General features: G+C 45.8%; 1 long non-coding RNA gene across 1 annotated transcript; it reads left to right on the forward strand.

Moving 5' to 3' along the window:
* The first annotated feature begins 830 nt into the window (after window positions 1–830).
* Window positions 831–9,538, forward strand: LOC135566831 (uncharacterized). Its single transcript, XR_010462194.1, has 3 exons — window positions 831–941; window positions 6,841–7,038; window positions 9,486–9,538. It is a non-coding gene; the product is annotated as an uncharacterized LOC135566831 (long non-coding RNA).
* Window positions 9,539–21,598: the final 12,060 nt, after the last annotated feature.

Consider the following 21,598-nt stretch of genomic DNA (forward strand, 5'->3'; position numbering starts at 1 on the left):
AGTGTGCTTGTACTCCCCTGTCTCCTTAATGCAGTGTGCTTGTACTCCCCTGTCTCCTTAATGCAGTGTGCTTGTATTAAACTCCCCTGTCTCCTTAATGCAGTGTGCTTGTAATAAACTCCCCTGTCTCCTTAATGCAGTGTGCTTGTAATAAACTCCCCTGTCTCCTTAATGCAGTGTGCTTGTATTAAACTCCCCTGTCTCCTTAATGCAGTGTGCTTGTACTCCCCTGTCTCCTTAATGCAGTGTGCTTGTACTCCCCTGTCTCCTTAATGCAGTGTGCTTGTACTCCCCTGGCTCCTTAATACAGTGTGCTTGTATTAAACTCCCCTGTCTCCTTTGATAGCGTTTGCGTTGTCCCATTCATATGAACTTCATTTGAACTCATAAGCCACGTTACCAGGTTATTGAACATCCTAAAAAAGAACTCCCACGTCTGAGTTATGTTGTTTCAGGTGTGAATAATGTGATTTACATCAGGGGGGAAAAGAGAAACCTGAACACTGCTCTTACTAATGTCACTTATTTTATTCAACCTTATTAAACCCAAAACCTGCTGATTTAGAAGGTCCTGTGTAGATTGTATTTTCAACCAGCAACTATCAGGAAATATCACACGTCACACTTTTTTACAGTGTTACTTTCATCAGCTGTTGTACAATATCATACAAAACACAGGAAAAACAGAATTTTGACTGCAGTGGGCCTTTAATAAAAAATAAGTAATACTAGCGAGAGCAGTGTGCGGGTTTCTCTTTTCTCTGATGTTATTGAGATGGGTTCAGCCAATTGATTGATAAAGCAGTCCACTTGGTCTCTTCTCCCAGGTTCCACCACTACAGACTGGCTGTGCTCCCTGCCCTGTCTCCATGGAGACCAACTGCTACAGAGGGAGAGGAAGTTGGCCGAGGTGCAGACTCTGGTCCTAAAGGAGTGCCTGAGTAAGTACAACATCATATTTTATTCATCCTTTATTCAGCCAGGTAAGCCTCGTTGAGATAAAAAATAAAAATAAAAGATTTTTCAAGTGGAATCATGTCTGATGCAGAATGTATATTCAAATGTCTGTACTCTGCACACTCTTTCCATTTGCAGTGAGCTTTATTGCCACCAAATAGAGCCTAGTTAATGTATTTTTTTATTGCAGTTTATTTAACCAGCTATTTTATTGAAAACATTCTATTTGACAACAAAAAAACATATCTAGCATAGTTTAATAAAGCAAGTCAGTCTGTGTAGCAGCCAGACAGGTAGGTGGTTCCTCCAGTATTAAAGTCAGTCTGTGTAGCAGCCAGACAGGTAGGTGGTTCCTCCAGTATTAAAGTCAGTCTGTGTAGCAGCCAGACAGGTAGGTGGTTCCTCCAGTATTAAAGTCAGTCTGTGTAGCAGCCAGACAGGTAGGTGGTTCCTCCAGTATTAAAGTCAGTCTGTGTAGCAGCCAGACAGGTAGGTGGTTCCTCCAGTATTAAAGTCAGTCTGTATCGTAGCCAGACAGGTAGGTGGTTCCTCCAGTATTAAAGTCAGTCTGTATCGTAGCCAGACAGGTAGGTGGTTCCTCCAGTATTAAAGTCAGTCTGTATCGTAGCCAGACAGGTAGGTGGTTCCTCCAGTATTAAAGTCAGTCTGTGTAGCAGCCAGACAGGTAGGTGGTTCCTCCAGTATTAAAGTCAGTCTGTATCGTAGCCAGACAGGTAGGTGGTTCCTCCAGTATTAAAGTCAGTCTGTATCGTAGCCAGACAGGTAGGTGGTTCCTCCAGTATTAAAGTCAGTCTGTATCGTAGCCAGACAGGTAGGTGGTTCCTCCAGTATTAAAGTCAGTCTGTATCGTAGCCAGACAGGTAGGTGGTTCCTCCAGTATTAAAGTCAGTCTGTGTAGCAGCCAGACAGATAGGTGGTTCCTCCAGTATTAAAGTCAGTCTGTGTGGCAGCCAGACAGGTAGGTGGTTCCTCCAGTATTAAAGTCAGTCTGTGTAGCAGCCAGACAGGTAGGTGGTTCCTCCAGTATTAAAGTCAGTCTGTGTGGCAGCCAGACAGGTAGGTGGTTCCTCCAGTATTAAAGTCAGTCTGTGTGGCAGCCAGACAGGTAGGTGGTTCCTCCAGTATTAAAGTCAGTCTGTGTAGCAGCCAGACAGGTAGGTGGTTCCTCCAGTATTAAAGTCAGTCTGTGTAGCAGCCAGACAGGTAGGTGGTTCCTCCGGTATTAAAGTCAGTCTGTGTAGCAGCCAGACAGGTAGGTGGTTCCTCCAGTATTAAAGTCAGTCTGTATCGTAGCCAGACAGGTAGGTGGTTCCTCCAGTATTAAAGTCAGTCTGTGTAGCAGCCAGACAGGTAGGTGGATCCTCCAGTATTAAAGGCAGTCTGTATCGTAGCCAGACAGGTAGGTGGTTCCTCCAGTATTAAAGTCAGTCTGTGTAGCAGCCAGACAGGTAGGTGGTTCCTCCAGTATTGAAGTCAGTCTGTATCGTAGCCAGACAGGTAGGTGGTTCCTCTAGTATTAAAGTCAGTCTGTGTAGCAGCCAGACAGGTAGGTGGTTCCTCTAGTATTAAAGTCAGTCTGTGTAGCAGCCAGACAGGTAGGTGGTTCCTCCAGTATTAAAGTCAGTCTGTGTAGCAGCCAGACAGGTAGGTGGTTCCTCCAGTATTAAAGTCAGTCTGTATCGTAGCCAGACAGGTAGGTGGTTCCTCCAGTATTAAAGTCAGTCTGTGTAGCAGCCAGACAGGTAGGTGGATCCTCCAGTATTAAAGGCAGTCTGTATCGTAGCCAGACAGGTAGGTGGTTCCTCCAGTATTAAAGTCAGTCTGTGTAGCAGCCAGACAGGTAGGTGGTTCCTCCAGTATTGAAGTCAGTCTGTATCGTAGCCAGACAGGTAGGTGGTTCCTCTAGTATTAAAGTCAGTCTGTGTAGCAGCCAGACAGGTAGGTGGTTCCTCTAGTATTAAAGTCAGTCTGTGTAGCAGCCAGACAGGTAGGTGGTTCCTCCAGTATTAAAGTCAGTCTGTGTAGCAGCCAGACATGTAGGTGGTTCCTCCAGTATTAAAGTCAGTCTGTATCGTAGCCAGACAGGTAGGTGGTTCCTCCAGTATTAAAGTCAGTCTGTATCGTAGCCAGACAGGTAGGTGGTTCCTCCAGTATTAAAGTCAGTCTGTGTAGCAGCCAGACAGGTAGGTGGTTCCTCCAGTATTAAAGTCAGTCTGTGTAGCAGCCAGTCAGGTAGGTGGTTCCTCCAGTATTGAAGTCAGTCTGTATCGTAGCCAGACAGGTAGGTGGTTCCTCCAGTATTAAAGTCAGTCTGTGTGGCAGCCAGACAGGTAGGTGGTTCCTCCAGTATTAAAGTCAGTCTGTATCGTAGCCAGACAGGTAGGTGGTTCCTCCAGTATTAAAGTCAGTCTGTGTGGCAGCCAGACAGGTAGGTGGTTCCTCCAGTATTAAAGTCAGTCTGTGTAGCAGCCAGACAGGTAGGTGGTTCCTCCAGTATTAAAGTCAGTCTGTGTGGCAGCCAGACAGGTAGGTGGTTCCTCCAGTATTAAAGTCAGTCTGTATAGCAGCCAGTCAGGTAGGTGGTTCCTCCAGTATTAAAGGCAGTCTGTATCGTAGCCAGACAGGTAGGTGGTTCCTCCAGTATTAAAGTCAGTCTGTATCATAGCCAGACAGGTAGGTGGTTCCTCCAGTATTAAAGTCAGTCTGTGTAGCAGCCAGACAGGTAGGTGGTTCCTCCAGTATTAAAGGCAGTCTGTATCGTAGCCAGACAGGTAGGTGGTTCCTCCAGTATTAAAGTCAGTCTGTGTAGCAGCCAGACAGGTAGGTGGATCCTCCAGTATTAAAGGCAGTCTGTATCGTAGCCAGACAGGTAGGTGGTTCCTCCAGTATTAAAGTCAGTCTGTGTAGCAGCCAGACAGGTAGGTGGTTCCTCCAGTATTAAAGTCAGTCTGTATCGTAGCCAGACAGGTAGGTGGTTCCTCCAGTATTAAAGTCAGTCTGTGTAGCAGCCAGACAGGTAGGTGGTTCCTCCAGTATTAAAGTCAGTCTGTGTAGCAGCCAGACATGTAGGTGGTTCCTCCAGTATTAAAGTCAGTCTGTGTAGCAGCCAGACATGTAGGTGGTTCCTCCAGTATTAAAGTCAGTCTGTATCGTAGCCAGACAGGTAGGTGGTTCCTCCAGTATTAAAGTCAGTCTGTATCGTAGCCAGACAGGTAGGTGGTTCCTCCAGTATTAAAGTCAGTCTGTGTAGCAGCCAGACAGGTAGGTGGTTCCTCCAGTATTAAAGTCAGTCTGTGTAGCAGCCAGTCAGGTAGGTGGTTCCTCCAGTATTGAAGTCAGTCTGTATCGTAGCCAGACAGGTAGGTGGTTCCTCCAGTATTAAAGTCAGTCTGTGTGGCAGCCAGACAGGTAGGTGGTTCCTCCAGTATTAAAGTCAGTCTGTATCGTAGCCAGACAGGTAGGTGGTTCCTCCAGTATTAAAGTCAGTCTGTGTGGCAGCCAGACAGGTAGGTGGTTCCTCCAGTATTAAAGTCAGTCTGTGTAGCAGCCAGACAGGTAGGTGGTTCCTCCAGTATTAAAGTCAGTCTGTGTGGCAGCCAGACAGGTAGGTGGTTCCTCCAGTATTAAAGTCAGTCTGTATAGCAGCCAGTCAGGTAGGTGGTTCCTCCAGTATTAAAGGCAGTCTGTATCGTAGCCAGACAGGTAGGTGGTTCCTCCAGTATTAAAGTCAGTCTGTATCATAGCCAGACAGGTAGGTGGTTCCTCCAGTATTAAAGTCAGTCTGTGTAGCAGCCAGGACAGGTAGGTGGTTCCTCCAGTATTAAGGCAGTCTGCTCGTAGCCAGACAGGTGGTTCCTCCAGTATTAAAGTCAGTCTGTGTAGCAGCCAGACAGGTAGGGTGGATCCTCCAGTATTAAAGGCAAGTCAGTTCTGTATCAGTCTGTGTAGCAGCCAGACAGGTAGTGGTTCCTCCAGTATTAAAGTCAGTCTGTATCGTAGCCAGACAGGTAGGTGGTTCCTCCAGTATTAAAGTCAGTCTGTGTAGCAGCCAGACATGTAGGTGGTTCCTCCAGTATTAAAGTCAGTCTGTATCCAGTAGTAAGTAGCAGCAGACAGGTAGGTGGTTCCTCCAGTATTAAAGGCAGTCTGTATCGTAGCCAGACAGGTAGGTGGTTCCTCCAGTATTAAAGTCAGTCTGTGTAGCAGCCAGACAGGTAGGTGGTTCCTCAGTATTAAAGTCAGTCTGTATCGTAGCCAGACAGGTAGGTGGTTCCTCCAGTATTAAAGTCCAGTCTGTGTAGCAGCCAGACAGGTAGGTGGTTCCTCCAGTATTAAAGTCAGTCTGTATCGCAGCCAGACAGGTAGGTGGTTCCTCAGTATTAAAGTCAGTCTGTATCAGCCAGACAGGTAGGTGGTTCTCCATTATTAAAGTCAGTCTGTGTGGCAGACAGGTAGGTGGTTCACTCCAAAGTCAGTCTGTGTAGCAGCCAGACAGGTAGGTGGTTCTCAGTATTAAAGTCAGTCCGTGTAGCAGCCAGACAGTGTGAAAGTGGTTCCTCAGTATTAAAGTCAGTCTGTGTAGCAGCCAGTCAGGTAGGTGGTTCCTCCAGCATTAAAGTCAGGTGAACCAGGTATTGGTTCCTCATTAGCCAGACAGGTAGGTGGTTCCTCAGTATTAAAGTCAGTCTGTATCATAGCCGACAGGTAGGTGGTTCCTCCAAGCATTAAGTCAGTCTGTATCGTAGCCAGACAGGTAGGTGGTTCCTCAGTATTAAAGTCAGTCTGTGTAAGCAGCCAAGACAGGTAAGGTGGTTTCCTCAGTATTAAAGGCAGTCTGTATAAGTAGCCAGGCGGTGAGTAGTTCCTCCAGTATTAAAGTCAGTCTGTGTAGCAGCCAGACAGGTAGGTGGTTCCTCCAGTATTGAAGTCAGTCTGTGTAGCAGCCAGACAGGTAGGTGGTTCCTCCAGTATTAAAGTCAGTCTGTATCGTAGCCAGACAGGTAGGTGGTTCCTCCAGTATTAAAGTCAGTCTGTGTAGCAGCCAGACAGGTAGGTGGTTCCTCCAGTATTGAAGTCAGTCTGTGTAGCAGCCAGACAGGTAGGTGGTTCCTCCAGTATTAAAGTCAGTCTGTATCGTAGCCAGACAGGTAGGTGGTTCCTCCAGTATTAAAGTCAGTCTGTATCGTAGCCAGACAGGTAGGTGGTTCCTCCAGTATTAAAGTCAGTCTGTGTAGCAGCCAGACAGGTAGGTGGTTCCTCCAGTATTAAAGTCAGTCTGTGTAGCAGCCAGACAGGTAGGTGGTTCCTCCAGTATTAAAGTCAGTCTGTGTAGCAGCCAGACAGGTAGGTGGTTCCTCCAGTATTAAAGTCAGTCTGTATCGTAGCCAGACAGGTAGGTGGTTCCTCTAGTATTAAAGTCAGTCTGTGTAGCAGCCAGACAGGTAGGTGGTTCCTCCAGTATTAAAGTCAGTCTGTGTAGCAGCCAGACAGGTAGGTGGTTCCTCCAGTATTGAAGTCAGTCTGTATCGTAGCCAGAAAGGTAAGTGGTTCCTCCAGCATTAAAGTCAGTCTGTATCATAGCCAGACAGGTAGGTGGTTCCTCCAGTATTGAAGTCAGTCTGTATCGTAGCCAGAAAGGTAAGTGGTTCCTCCAGCATTAAAGTCAGTCTGTATCGTAGCCAGACAGGTAGGTGGTTCCTCCAGTATTAAACATCCAATAACATCAAGCATCCTCACACTACAGAAACCTGAGTCTCCAGCCCTTATGGCCCATCCTGGCTCGGACAAGGCTACTTACTGACTACTTCTGGCTCGGACAAGGCTACTTACTGACTACTCTCGTTATTCCATATTGACGTATAGGACGTAGAGAAGAGGCAGAGAAACCAGCTTCAATACCAGTAAATGACCTGAAGATCTTGCTCAGCCTGGCCAGAGAACAGTACCTCAAGATGCATGACTCTACCCTGCCTAAAGCCTCTACCCTGCCTAAAGACTCTAGTCTGCCCAGAGTTGAGCCCTGTGGAGCAGAGGAGGTGAACCTCACTACGAAGACTACAGGTATTCTGCTGTTCCAGTCCCTCCTTACTCCCCGTAACACAGCTCAGTAACTTTTACAGTGCATTCAGGAAGTATTCAGACCCCTTGACTTTTTTCACTTTTTGTTACGTTACAGCATTATTCTAAAATGGATTAAATAGTCCCCCCCTCATCAATCTACACACAATACCCCATAATGACAAAGCAAAAACAGGTTTTTAGAAATGTTTGCTAATTTTTTTTAAATAAATGTAAACATAAATATCACATTTACTTAAGTATTCAGACCCTTAACTCAGTACTTTGTTGAAGCACCTTTGACAGCGATTACAGCCTCAAGTGGAATCTTGGGTATGGCCTTCAAGCTTGGCACACCCCTGTATTTGGGAGTTTCTCCCATTTTCTCTACAGATCTCTCTCAAGCTCTGTCAGGTTGGATGGAAGCGTCCACTGCAGCTATTTTCAGGTCTCTCCAGAGATGTTAGATCAGGTTAAAGTCCGGGCTCTGGCTGGGCCATTCAGGAAACTCTGAGACTTGTCCCGAAGCCGCTCCTGCGTTGTCTTGGCTGTGTGCTTAGGGTCGTTGTCCTGTTGGAAGGTGACCCTTCGCCCCAGTCTGAGGTCCTGAGAGCTCTGGAGCAGAATTTAATCAAGAATCTCTCTCTTTCCCTGATCCTAGCTAGTCTCCCAGTCCCTGTCTCTGAAAAACATCCTCACAGCATGATGCTGCCACCACCATGCTTCACTTGTAGGGATGGTGACAGGTTTCCTCAGGCGTGAGGGTTTTGCATTCAGGCCAAGAGTTCAATCTCGTTTTCTTCAGACCAGTGAATCTTGTTTCTCATGGTCTGAGAGTCATTTAGAGTGCCTTTTGGCCACACTATTATAAAAAGGCTTGATTGGGTAGTGCTGAGGAGGATGGTTGTCCTTATGAAAGATTCACTCATCTCCACAAAAGAAACTCTGGAGCTCTCTCAGAGTGACCATTGGGTTCTTGGTCACCTCCCTGACCAAGGCCCTTGCTCATTGGCCAGGTGGCCAGCTCTAGGAAGAGTCTTGGTTGTTCGAACTTCTTCCATTTAAGAATGATGGAGGCCATGGTGTTCTTGGGGGCCTTCAGTGCTGCAGAAATGTTTTGGTACCCCTTCCCCAGATTTGTGCCTGCGACACAATCCTGTCTCGGAGCCTCTACAGACTTAATTCCTTTGACCTCATGGCTTGGTTTTGTTCTGACACTGTCAACAATGGGACCTTTATATAGACAGGTTTTTGTTCTGACATGCTGTCAACTGTGGGACCTTATATAGACAGGTTTATGCTCTGACATGCACTGTCAACTGTGGGACTTATATAGACAGGTTTATGCTCTGACATGCACTGTCAAATGTGGGACCTTATATAGACAGGTTTTTGTTCTGACGTGCACTGTCAACTGTGGGACCTTATATAGACACAGGTTTATGCTCTGACATGCACTGTCAACTGTGGGACCTTATATAGACAGGTTTATGCTCTGACATGCACTGTCAACTGTGGGACCATATATAGACAGGTTTTGTTCTGACATGCACTGTCAACTGTGGGACCTTATGTAGACAGGTTTTTGTTCTGACATGCACTGTCAACTGTAGGACCTTATATAGACAGGTTTATGTTCTGACATGCACTGTCAACTGTAGGACCTTATATAGACAGGTTTTTGCTCTGACATGCACTGTCAACTGTAGACCTTATATAGACAGGTTTGTTCTGACATGCACTGTCAACTGTAGGACCTTATATAGACAGGTTTTGCTTCATGCACTGTTAACTGTAGGTAGACAGGTTTTTGTTCTGACATGCACTGTCAACTGTGGGACCTTAACATAGACAGGTTTTTGTTTCTGACATGCACTGTCAACTGTAGGACCTTATATAGACAGGTTTTGCTCTGACATGCACTGTCAACTGTGGGACCTTTATATAGACAGGTTTTGCTCTGACATGCACTATCAACTGTGGGACCTTATATAGACAGTTTTTGCTCTGACATACACTTTCAACTGTGGGACCTTTTATAGACAGGTGTATGCCTTTCTAAATGATGTCAATAAATTGAATTTGCAAATGGACTCCAATCAAGTTGTAGAAAAATCTCAAGGATGAACAATGGAAACAGGATGCACCTGAACTCAATTCAAGTCTCATAGCGAAGGGTCTGAATACTTATGTAAAATCGGTTATTTCTGTTTTTTATTTTTATACATTTGGCACAAAAAAATCTTTACTTATTTTCGCTTTGTCATTAATGGGTATTGATTAAAAAAAATTACAAAAGAATTTAGAATAAGGCTGTAACAATAAAATGTGTAAAGTCAAAGGGGGTCTGAATACTTTCTGAATACACTGTATTTGCCTTCTCTAAAACTGACTCCTTCTAAAAACCTTGACTGATAAAACAAAATGACTATTTTCCCATTCCAATGTAGAGTTCATTAAACACTCCCAACATGCTGATTGGCCAGAGAGAAGTGTTCTGCAGGGCCTGAAACCTCAGAGGACTCGTCAAGCTGAGGTAAACTTGAATAATGCTCTTCACATCGGTACATACATCTCTCTTCCGTCAACAATAAGCAAGCAAGGTGGCTTATGGGAATAGAGAGACCCACGGTATCTTTGGTTCCTCACACGTGACTCGTTTAACCATCTCATCTTTGGTCTCATCCCTTCACAGGTTTGGTCTGCTTTCTGGCATGGCTCATCTGACTGTCTGCTGGGGCCTAAAGATGTCCAGGGCCAGAGAACCACCCCAGCCTTGCTGGATGCCAAGAAACTGCTTAGACACTTCACACCAGACGGCCCTGCCCACCGGAGATCTGCAGCCTCTATTAGTCAGAGACTAGGGTAACTCTGTTAGTCTGGAGACTAGGGTAACTTTGTTAGTCTGGAGACTAGGGTACCTCTGTTAGTCTGGAGACTAGGGTAACTCTGTTAGTCTGGAGACTAGGGTAACTCTGTTAGTCTGGAGACTAAGGTACCTCTGTTAGTCTGGAGACTAGAATTGCCTCTGTTAGTCCGGAGACTAGGGTATCTCTGTTAGTCCGGAGACTAGGGTACCTCTGTTAGTCTGGAGACTAGGGTAACTCTGTTAGTCCGGAGACTAGGGTACCTCTGTTAGTCCGGAGACTAGGGTACCTCTGTTAGTCGGAGACTAGGGTAACTCTGTTAGTCCGGGAGACTAGGGTAACTCTGTTAGTCCGGAGACTAGGGTAACTCTGTTAGTCCGGAGACTAGGGTAACTCTGTTAGTCCGGAGACTAGGGTAACTCTGTTAGTCTGGAGACTGGGGTACCTCTCTTAGTCTGGAGACTAGGGTAACTCTCTTAGTCTGGAGACTAGGGTAACTCTAGAGAGTTGTTCAATTTCACATACTGTTCAGATACTGTTCAGTTCAGATACTATTTCAATTCAGATACTGTTTCGATTTCAGATACTGTTCCGTTCAGATACTTTGGGAGTTGTTCAAAGGCATTGTGGTTTGACTCATTCTCTCTCTACTACAGAAAGTTTTCTAACGTATTTCGATGTACAACAGCTTCTCAGCCTCCCTGGTTAATTTATATGTGTCTGAGTGCTCCAAAGTAGTTAACACTAACCCGGGAGGAAGAGCAGCTCTATCTTGTCGAGGTTGAGCTTGAGGTGCTGAACCGACATCCAAGCTGATATATCTGCCGGACACGCAGAGATGGGTGTCAGGAGGAGGGAAGGAGAAAAGTAGCTGAGTGTCATCGTCATAGCAGTGATAGGAGAGACCAGGATATGGCGGAGCCAGTGACTTAGTGTATAGAGAAAGGGCCTAGAACCGAGCCCTGGGGACACCAGTAGATGAGGTACGCATCATTTCAAAAGTAAACTTGGAGTCAGGCGATGATATGTTATGTGGTCCTCCCACTACGACTTGGGTAAACCATGCAGTTTATTAGGCTACAGATTAAATAAAATGATGATGAACTTCACAGGAGTGGTTAAAGTGTAGTGATGACACGGATAGAACAATGAGTCAAATATTTCTGGATGCCAAAATCTGAAGCATCGGTTGGCATTTCCGCTCACTACCGAATATGGTGATGAGAGGAAGCCCAGTGACCGGCAGTGGATTTTGGCCAATATTCTGCAAATTTTCCTCATCAATGAAACATTTAATTTCAATACAGTTTTCTGTTCACAAACTAGAATCTGTTATGAACAGAAGTGGACTACGTTTAGTAGACTTTGCCCTTTACCAAATATATATATTTGTTTGCGTTGTTCAGAAGGAGTGCAAGGGTGAACTGACTTTTGCCTCGCCTACTTCACAAGTAGGCGTTCCCTAAATATGCAAATACATGCTAGAACACACCAATGGGCTCTACGCCTAGCTCATCCTTAGCTCTGCCCACCTCCTTGCTTGTTCTGCCCACTACGATTCATTTGCTCCCATTGGACACAACAGGCTGTGGTCTATCTTGATTGAGTTATACAAATCTTTGGCGATGAGCTTGATGCTCCTTTCAATAAATATCTATGGTCTTGTTCTGGTGACGTGATGATCGATCGAGCTTGACTGCCCGATTTGACAAATATAGATATTCTCGCTGTTATCCATAATGATCTCATCATGTAGACTAGTCTACCCACACAGCTGTTAGCTAGGCGTACGTACATACTAAGACCAGAATAGGCACGTTTGCTGTTTAAAACAGTCTTTCTGACAGGAACTGATCAGTAGGTTGAAAATACAATGGAAACACATTGAACTTTAGATTTTATTAGAATTACATGAAAACTTAAAACAAAGTACATTTTATGTACTACATCATCACGTACTGATGTTTATCCACAACAAGTCAGTTTGGTGGAAACATTATCACTGGTGGGAAAATGCATATTTTCTTAATGTGGATTTTAAAATATTAGCATGAAAATCTGGATGGAAACCCAGCTACTGAGGGTAGCTCAACAGCGGGACAATCTGTCTGACCCCCAGTCTGTCTGACCCCCCTCAGTCTGTCTGACCCCCCCAATCTGTCATGACCCCCTCAGTCTGTCTGCCCCCCCCCAATCTGTCTGACCCCCTCAGTCTGTCTGCCCCCCAATCTGTCTGACCCCCTCAATCTGTCTGACCCCCAATCTGTCTGAGCCCCCCCCAATCTGTCTGACCCTCAATCTGTCTGACCCCCAATCTGAGCCCCCTCAATCTGTCTGACCCCCTCAATCTGTCTGACCCCCCAATCTGTCTGACCCCCTCAATCTGTCTGACCCCCCAATCTGTCTTGACCCCCTCAATCTGTCTGACCCCATCAGTCTGTCTGACCCCCTCAATCTGTCTGCCCCCCCAATCTGTCTGACCCCCTCAATCTGTCTGACCCCCTCAGTCTGTCTGACCCCCAATCTGTCTTCCCCCCAATCTGTCTGACCCCCTCCAGTCTGTCTGACCCCCCCCTCAATCTGTCTGGCCCCCCTCAATCTGTCTGACCAAAAAAGTGGCGTCAACATGTTGAATAATCTGTTTCTAACTTTCTCTTCCCTCGAGGAGAAACCACTCCATTCAGCAGACAACTATTCAGTTAGGATGTTTCCAGACACCATGTAGTGACGATGATTTCATGTGGCTGTCTACCTCTGATATGCATTCGAATCAAGGTTTTCGCCCTAATTTGGATTCCCTCTGATTTATAAAAGAGCCTTTATCGGACAGTGCTCTCACAGAAGGCAGAGAGAAGAATATTAGTAATTAGTCATTTATGTTCATTAAAAAGAAAGTCAATTAAGAGCGTTCGAGACATTCGAGCTGTCAGTTCATTAGGAAGTTGTTTTACACTTAATCAGTTTGGGTGCAGAGGACAGAGTTTAGTTTCACTTCAGATCGCTGCAGTACTGTGTGTTCTTCTCTGTAGTACTGTGTGTTCTTCTCTGTAGTACTGTGTGTTCTTCACTGCAGTACTGTGTGTTCTTCACTGCAGTACTGTGTGTTCTTCACTGCAGTACTGTGTGTTCTTCACTGTGTGTTTTCCAGTACTGTGTGTTCTTCTCTGCAGTACTGTGTGTTCTTCTTCTGTGTGTTCTTCTGCAGTACTGTGTGTTCTTCTCTGCAGTACTGTGTGTTCTTCTGCAGTACTGTGTGTTCTTCTCTGCAGTACTGTGTTCTTCTCTGCAGTACTGTGTGTTCTTCTCTGCAGTACTGTGTGTTCTTCTCTGCAGTACTGTGTGTTCTTCTCTGCAGTACTGTGTGTTCTTCTCTGCAGTACTGTGTTTCTTCACTGTAGTACTGATGTTCTTCTCTGCAGTACTGTGTGTTCTTCTCTGCAGTACTGTGTGTTCTTCTCTGCAGTACTGGTGTTCTCTGCAGTACTGTGTGTTCTTCTCTGCAGTACTGTGTTCTTCTCTGCAGTACTGTGTGAGTTCTTCTCTGTAGTACTGTGTGTTCTTCACTGCAGTACTGTGTGTTTCTTCTCTGCAGTACTGTGTGTTCTTCTCTGCAGTACTGTGTGTTCTTCTCTGCAGTACTGTGTGTTCTTCTCTGCAGTACTGTGGGTACTGGGTGTTCTTTCTCTGCAGTACTGTGTGTTCTTCTCTGCAGTACTGGGTGTGTTCTAGGAAATACATTGTGTTCTTCTCAGACTTGCAGTGTTCTAGATCCCTGTGTTAATTCATGGACTAGACTCTTCACTGCAGTACTGTGTGTTCTTCTCTGCAGTACTGTGTGTTCTTCTCTGCAGTACTGTGTGTACAGGACACTTCTCTGCAGTACTGTGTGTTCTGTGTTTTTCGCTACCAGTCTTGGATTTGAATAGAAAATGTTCACAGCTCCTGTACAATAATGTGTCTCTTGTGTTTCAGGGGAAATACATTCCAGATGTCTCTTTTCAGACTTGACCCCCAGGAAAGTGACCCAGATCCCCTTCAGTCAAGCAGCCAGTTCCCACTACCATGGACTAGAGTAGGTGTCTTTATACATACAGGACACTACCACTACCATGGACTAGAGTAGGTGTCTTTATACATACAGGACCCTACCACTGCATGGACTATACATACAGGACACTACCATGGACTAGAGTAGGTGTCTTTATTCATACAGGACCCTACCACTACCATGGACTAGAGTAGGTGTCTTTTCCACATGCAGGACCCTGCTACTACCATGGACTAGAGTAGGTGTCTTTTATTCATGCAGGACACTACCATGGACTAGAGTAGGTGTCTTTATACATACAGGACACTACACTACCATGGACTAGAGTAGGTGTCTTTTATACATGACACTACCACTACCATGGACTAGAGTAGGTGTCTTTATACATACAGGACACTACCATGGTCTTTATACATACAGGACACTACCACTACCATGGACATTAGGTGTCTTTATACATGGACTCCCCTGCAGGTAAAGACTAGTAGGTGTCTTTATACATACAGGACACTACCACTACCATGGACTAGAGTAGGTGTCTTCATACATACAGGACCCTACTGCACTAGTGTCCATGGACCCTAGGTAAGGTGTCTTTATACATACAGGACACTACCATGGACTAGAGTAGGTGTCTTTATACATACAGGACACTACCACTACCATACAGGACACTACATGGACTAGAGTAGGTGTCTTTTCACATACACCACAGGACACTACCACTACCATGGACTAGAGTAGGTGAATACATAGCTACCACTTTTAGTCATCTTTATTCATACAGACCTACATGGACTAGAGTAGGTGTCTTTATACATAGAGGACCCTACCATGGACTAGGTAGTGTCTTTATACATACAGGACCCTATGCATGGACTAGAGTAGGTGTCTTTTATACATACAAGGACTTACTTTTCATGGACTAGAGTAGGTGTCTTTATACATACAGGACACTACCACATGGACTAAGTAGGTGTCTTTATACATACAGGACACTACCATGGACTATACATACAGGACACTACCACCATGGACTAGAGTAGGTGTCTTTATCACATACAGGACACTACCACTACCATGGACTAGAGTAGGTGTCTTTATACATACAGGACACTACCACTACCATGGACGAGAGTAGGTGTCTTTATACATACAGGACCCTACCATGGACTAGAGTAGGTGTCTTTATACATACAGGACACTACCATGGTCTATACATACAGGACACTACCATGGACTAGAGTAGGTGTCTTTATACATACAGGACACTACCATGGACTAGAGTAGGTGTCTTTATACATACAGGACACTACCATGGACTAGAGTAGGTGTCTTTATTCATACAGGACACTACCATGGACTATACATACAGGACACTACCACTACCATGGACGAGAGTAGGTGTCTTTATACATACAGGACCCTACCATGGACTAGAGTAGGTGTCTTTATACATACAGGACACTACCATGGTCTATACATACAGGACACTACCATGGACTAGAGTAGGTGTCTTTATACATACAGGACACTACCATGGACTAGAGTAGGTGTCTTTATACATACAGGACACTACCATGGACTAGAGTAGGTGTCTTTATACATACAGGACCCTACCATGGACTAGAGTAGGTGTCTTTATACATACAGGACACTACCATGGACTAGAGTAGGTGTCTTTATACATACAGGACACTACCATGGACTAGAGTAGGTGTCTTTATACATACAGGACACTACCATGGACTATACATACAGGACACTACCACTACCATGGACTAGAGTAGGTGTCTTTATACATACAGGACACTACCACTACCATGGACTAGAGTAGGTGTCTTTATACATACAGGACACTACCACTACCATGGACGAGAGTAGGTGTCTTTATACATACAGGACACTACCATGGACTAGAGTAGGTGTCTTTATTCATACAGGACCCTACCATGGACTAGAGTAGGTGTCTTTATACATACAGGACACTACCATGGACTAGAGTAGGTGTCTTTATACATACAGGACACTACCATGGACTATACATACAGGACACTACCACTACCATGGACTAGAGTAGGTGTCTTTATACATACAGGACCCTACCATGGACTAGAGTAGGTGTCTTTATACATACAGGACACTACCATGGACTAGAGTAGGTGTCTTTTTTCATACAGGACACTACCATGGACTAGAGTAGGTGTCTTTATACATACAGGACACTACCAATGTCTATACATACAGGACACTACCATGGACTAGAGTAGGTGTCTTTATACATACAGGACCCTACCATAGACTAGAGTAGGTGTCTTTATACATACAGGACCCTACCATAGAGTAGGTGTCTTTATACATACAGGACCCTACCATGGACTAGAGTAGGTGTCTTTATACATACAGGACACTACCATGGACTAGAGTAGGTGTCTTTATACATACAGGACACTACCATGGACTAGAGTAGGTGTCTTTATTCATACAGGACCCTACCATGGACTAGAGTAGGTGTCTTTATACATACAGGACACTACCATGGACTAGAGTAGGTGTCTTTATACATACAGGACACTACCATGGACTAGAGTAGGTGTCTTTATACATACAGGACACTACCATGGACTAGAGTAGGTGTCTTTATTCATACAGGACCCTACCATGGACTAGAGTAGGTGTCTTTATACATACAGGACACTACCATGGACTAGAGTAGGTGTCTTTATACATACAGGACACTACCATGGACTAGAGTAGGTGTCTTTATACATACAGGACACTACCATGGACTATACATACAGGACACTACCACTACCATGGACTAGAGTAGGTGTCTTTATACATACAGGACACTACCACTACCATGGACTAGAGTAGGTGTCTTTATACATACAGGACACTACCACTACCATGGACGAGAGTAGGTGTCTTTATACATACAGGACACTACCATGGACTAGAGTAGGTGTCTTTATTCATACAGGACCCTACCATGGACTAGAGTAGGTGTCTTTATACATACAGGACACTACCATGGACTAGAGTAGGTGTCTTTATACATACAGGACACTACCATGGACTATACATACAGGACACTACCACTACCATGGACTAGAGTAGGTGTCTTTATACATACAGGACCCTACCATGGACTAGAGTAGGTGTCTTTATACATACAGGACACTACCATGGACTAGAGTAGGTGTCTTTTTTCATACAGGACACTACCATGGACTAGAGTAGGTGTCTTTATACATACAGGACACTACCAATGTCTATACATACAGGACACTACCATGGACTAGAGTAGGTGTCTTTATACATACAGGACCCTACCATAGACTAGAGTAGGTGTCTTTATACATACAGGACCCTACCATAGAGTAGGTGTCTTTATACATACAGGACCCTACCATGGACTAGAGTAGGTGTCTTTATACATACAGGACACTACTGATCTAGAGTCAGCTCTCTCTTTAAGAGATGTCTCCCAAACTACCTCCTAAAGGGTGATTCCCCATCTGAGTGGTACAGTGTAAAGAGACTGATCTAGGGTCAGCTCTCTCTTTAAGATATGTCTCCCAAACTACCTCCTAAAGGGTGATTCCCCATCTGAGTGGTACAGTGTAAAGGAGACTGTGTCTTTATTCAGCTCTACTCTTTAAGAGGTTGTCTTTATACTACAGGACACTACCATGGACTAAGTAGGTTACTTTAATTACCATCAACTACCATGGACTAGCGTTTTCGCTCTGTTTGTCCATACAGGAAAATGAAAGGCTTTTATACCACATTTGTGAATCATTGTCTATTAATCAAAGGTGCACACCATGGCAATAGGTGTCTTTTAGATGAGAAAACCCTAGTTTGACTGGGGCGAATCCTTATTTTGTTAGGACCGTATACTATGGTATTTACGGTGTGCTAATAGCTACAGGACCCTACACATGACTAGAGTAGGTGTTTTGGACATACCACAGGACCTACTGATCTAGGTCAGTTAACAGAAAAGTCCCCCAAGCAAATATTGAAGAGATTGATCTCACTAGACTTATTTTACAGTGTAAATGGCACCTAAGAGACTTTAACAAGTCGAGCCCAGTTACACTCTTCTCTCTTTATGCTAATTTAGTCCTGATCTTTCAGTCTTCTATGAATGTTGATGTTCCATCTGGAACCTCCCCTGCCTCTTTTATACTTAATTATCTACTACCAAGTACTGGGTTTTTGACTGGCTCCTTCTTTTGAAAATCAAAGGCTTTTAAAATTCACACATTTGGGACCTGTCTCTTGCATTAATCAAGTGTGCAATCACTATGTGCAATCTTTTAGATCCAGACCTGTCTAGTTTGTTGAATCCTTCTTTTCTCTCCAGACCTGTCTCTGTATTTGAATCACTAAGCTAATCTTCCCTGGTCCAGGAATGTGTTTTCTCTGTGTTGAGTTAACGAAGGATTACAAATCAAATATTGAAAGTGATTGAATCACTAGACTTATTTCTTTTCCCTGGTCGTGTAAATGGCACCTGTGTTGAATCACTAAGCCTTCTCTTCTCCCTGGTCCAGTCCTGATCTTTCTGTGTATGAATGTTGAAGTTCCTTCAGAACCCTCCCCTGCTCTTTTATACTATCACTAAGCCTTCTTCCCTGGGTCCAGACCTGGTCTCTGTGTTGATCACTAAGCTCTCTCTTTCCCTGGTCCAGACCTGTCTCTGTGTTGAATCACTAAGTTCTCTCTTCTCCTGGTCCAGACCTGTCTCTGTGTTGAATCACTAAGCTCTCTCTTTCTCCTGGTCCAGACCTGTCTCTGTGTTGAATCACTAAGCTCTCTCTCTTCTCCCTGGTCCAGACCTGTCTCTGTGTTGAATCACTAAGCTCTCTCTTCTCCCTAGTCCAGACCTGTCTCTGTGTTAAATCACTAAGCTCTCTCTTCTCCCTGAATTTGGAACCTGTCTCTGTGTTGAATCACTAAGCTCTCTCTTCTCCTGGTCCAGACCTGTATCTGTGTTGAATCACTAAGCTCTCTCTTCTCCTGGTCCAGACCTGTCTCTGTGTTGAATCTGCATTCTCTCTTCTCCCTGGTCCAGACCTGTCTCTGTGTTGAATCACTAAGCTCTCTCTTCTCCCTGGTCCAGACCTGTCTCTGTGTTGAATCACTAAGCTCTCTCTTCTCCCTGGTCCAGACTGGTCTATGTTTTGAATCACTAAGCTCTCTCTTCTCCCTGGTCCAGACCTGTCTCTGTGTTGAATCACTAAGCTCTCTCTTCTCCCTGGTCCAGACTGGTCTATGTTTTGAATCACTAAGCTCTCTCTTCTCCCTGGTCCAGACTGGTCTATGTTTTGAATCACTAATTTCTTGACCCTACCCAGGTTTTGTCTGGACGAGCAGGGCCACAAGGCCTTGGACCGGGACCAGGGCTTTGTCCGGCTGCAGTCCCGTCTGATTCGCTACGAGACCCAGACCACCTGCTCCAAGGAACCTTGTCCCGTCCCCTTCGCCTTAAGCCCCGCCCCCTCGCCGGCCGTGCTGTCTGAACCAGGAAGTGTCCCGGACGGAGAGGCTCTCCTCAACTCTGACCTGCCCAGGATCAAGAGACGATCCTGGGATACAGACGCCACCCACCCCCATAAGAGGTTAGTGAGGTTTGTATGGTCCTCTGGAGCTCAGTTGGTAGAGCATGGCTCTTACAACGCCAGGATAGGGGTTTAATTCCCGGAGCCACCTACACATAAAACAAATGTTTGCATGTTAAGTCGCTTTGGATAAAAGTGTCTGTTAAATGGCATATTAGAGGCATCGTGTTCTATATAGGCGAAGGGTCCGTACGTACAGCCTGTGGTTTAGAGCAGGTGCTAGAGGTCAAAGATTACGTACGTACAGCCTGTGGTTTAGAGCAGGTGCTAGAGGTCAAAGGTTAGGTACATACATCCTGTAGTTTAGAGCAGATGCTAGAGGTCAAAGACTATATTCAACAGAAGGTGTTTTTGTAACAATAAACTTCGTAGGGGAATAGATTATAATGTGATAGTCTTCTACTGCTAGGTTGTATTGGCCACCCACTATTTCTACTCGTTACATTTCATCTTGGGATGTTTGCAAGTCTCAGTATATTTGTTAATCAAATCCCAGATTTTACACACAGATATTTCACAGGATGAATAAATGAGAAGCATTCGCTTGGCTTTTCCACTCACGACCAAATATGGTGATGAGAGGTGGGGAATGATGGAGCGAGAATATGGTGATGAGAGGAAGCCCAGTGGCCGGCGGTGGGGAATGATGGAGCGAGAATATGGTGATGAGAGGAAGCCCAGAGGCCGGCGGTGGGGAATGATGGAGCGAGAATATGGTGATGAGAGGAAGCCCAGAGGCCGGCGGTGGGGAATGATGGAGCGAGAATATGGTGATGAGCGGAAGCCCAGAGGCCGGCGGTGGGGAATGATGGAGCGAGAATATGGTGATGAGAGGAAGCCCAGAGGCCGGCGGTGGGGAATGATGGAGCGAGAATATGGTGATGAGAGGAAGCCCAGAGGTCGGCGTGTGGGGAATGATGGAGCGAGAATATGGTGATGAGAGTGAAGCCCAGAGGCCGGCGGTGGGGAATGATGGAGCGAGAATATGGTGATGAGAGGAAGCCCAGAGGCCGGCGGTGGGGAATGATGGAGCGAGAATATGGTGATGAGAGGAAGCCCAGTGGCCGGCGGTGGGGAATGATGGAGAGAGAATATGGTGATGAGAGGAAGCCCAGAGGCCGGCGGTGGGGAATGATGGAGCGAGAATATGGTGATGAGAGGAAGCCCAGAGGCCGGCGGTGGGGAATGATGGAGCGAGAATATGGTGATGAGAGGAAGCCCAGTGGCCGGCGGTGGGGAATGATGGAGCGAGAATATGGTGATGAGAGGAAGCCCAGTGGCCGGCGGTGGGGAATGATGGAGCGAGAATATGGTGATGAGAGGAAGCCCAGAGGCCGGCGGTGGGGAATGATGGAGCGAGAATATGGTGATGAGAGGAAGCCCAGTGGCCGGCGGTGGGGAATGATGGAGAGAGAATATGGTGATGAGAGGAAGCCCAGTGGCCGGCGGTGGGGAATGATGGAGAGAGAATATGGTGATGAGAGGAAGCCCAGTGGGGAATGATGGAGAGAGAATATGGTGATGAGAGGAAGCCCAGTGGCCGGCGGTGGGGAATGATGGAGAGAGAATATGGTGATGAGAGGAAGCCCAGTGGCCGGCGGTGGGGAATGATGGAGAGAGAATATGGTGATGAGAGGAAGCCCAGTGGCCGGCGGTGGGGAATGATGGAGAGAGAATATGGTGATGAGAGGAAGCCCAGTGGCCGGCGGTGGGGAATGATGGAGAGAGAATATGGTGATGAGAGGAAGCCCAGTGGCCGGCGGTGGGGAATGATGGAGAGAGAATATGGTGATGAGAGGAAGCCCAGTGGCCGGCGGTGGGGAATGATGGAGAGAGAATATGGTGATGAGAGGAAGCCCAGTGGCCGGCGGTGGGGAATGATGGAGAGAGAATATGGTGATGAGAGGAAGCCCAGTGGCCGGCGGTGGGGAATGATGGAGAGAGAATATGGTGATGAGAGGAAGCCCAGTGGCCGGTGGTGGGGAATGATGGAGAGAGAATATGGTGATGAGAGG

Source organism: Oncorhynchus nerka, unplaced genomic scaffold, assembly GCF_034236695.1.
Source record: "Oncorhynchus nerka isolate Pitt River unplaced genomic scaffold, Oner_Uvic_2.0 unplaced_scaffold_3170, whole genome shotgun sequence".
In the NCBI taxonomy this organism is placed as follows: domain Eukaryota; kingdom Metazoa; phylum Chordata; class Actinopteri; order Salmoniformes; family Salmonidae; genus Oncorhynchus; species Oncorhynchus nerka.